This window comes from Halyomorpha halys, unplaced genomic scaffold (assembly GCF_000696795.3).
Source record: "Halyomorpha halys isolate HHAL.00 unplaced genomic scaffold, Hhal_1.1 Scaffold1161.1, whole genome shotgun sequence".
In the NCBI taxonomy this organism is placed as follows: domain Eukaryota; kingdom Metazoa; phylum Arthropoda; class Insecta; order Hemiptera; family Pentatomidae; genus Halyomorpha; species Halyomorpha halys.
The window spans coordinates 32,786-34,041 of record NW_027110503.1 but is presented as its reverse complement, the minus strand read 5'-3'; the positions used below and the strand labels follow the sequence as shown (position 1 = coordinate 34,041).

Here is a 1,256-nt window from a genome sequence, read left to right as displayed (position 1 = left end):
AATTAATATCTATGATCACACATAGTCTAACTCTAATTCCAGCATGGATAACTGGATGCAAAATTTAATATAGTAATTTACAAACATTGTCAATTCGAATTACAACTTTATAAAATGTAAATTGTAATTGTAAATATGTAATTATAAATACGTAATTGTAAATATGTAATTGTAAATTTGTAACTTTTTCACTTTGTAATTGTAACTCTGTGAACATTTGAATCTACTATATAAATCCAATGTAAATAGCCCTAGTGGTCGAAACACTTAAATAAAAAAAAAAGATAATAGTCTCGTAAACTGAAACTCTTAGGTGTAAGTAAATCACGCACGGTCTAAATAATTAGAAACTCCGAAATAGCAAAGATAAGTACCCTTTAACGTTAAATTTGTAATGTTACCAATGACGCGGTGAGAGGGATGCGCTGGGCCTACTGAACAGCCTGCAAAACCTTTTTAAATTTTTATGTGAGGTGTAAATTTGTAAATTTAAGATTGTCCTTGAGGTTGGCCGAAACGTTGGAAAATATATATTATAATGTTTTCCTTAAAATTAATTAATATTTTATCAACCATTCTTAGAAAGCATTAATTGAAAAAGTGGTCATTTTAATTCAATTTTATATTCACTTCTTACCTTTTAGAACAGTAAATATATTTTGCGATCCTTAATATTCACATGAAAATGAGTTTGAACAAAACTGATAAATAAGATACTTTATCCATCTTCCATCGTAGTCATGGTGACTCATTCGTGCCTATTTAGGACCCAACCACAACTCGAAAAGATCCGTTAGGGGTTCGTTTTATCTCCTTTAGAGGTTTGTTCTAATTATTGCGGTTATAATTTTGTAGTTAAAAATCATACATTGTGTTACAACTTACACTTATAGGTCCGGAACTGTACGAAGTATGCGTAGTACAGGATACTACTTACAATTCCGAACAGTCAGAAATGGATGTTGGAACAGATATATTATTAGTACTGTTTTAATTAGATCACAGTTGTCTACGTCCATTTGCTACACGAGCTCAAGTGATAATCACACACCAACGAATCCTTTTCGGTTAAGCTCGAGAGCTTAGTAAGAAACAAACTATTTAGTCAATTTCGTTTTAAAAATGTATAACTAAATCAAAAATAACGAGCCCAGTAGTAGTATAATAAAAATAATAAAATGTTTGGAGGCGCCGGGCATCGATCCCGGTACCTCTCGCATGCTAAGCGAGCGCTCTACCATCTGAGCTACGCCCCC

The 1,256-nt window shown here is 32.2% G+C and overlaps 1 non-coding gene across 1 annotated transcript; it reads right to left on the bottom strand.

Annotated features, from left to right (window-relative positions):
- Positions 1-1,183: 1,183 nt before the first annotated feature.
- TRNAA-AGC (transfer RNA alanine (anticodon AGC)) lies at positions 1,184-1,256 on the bottom strand. The gene has a single exon. It is a non-coding gene; the product is annotated as a tRNA-Ala (tRNA).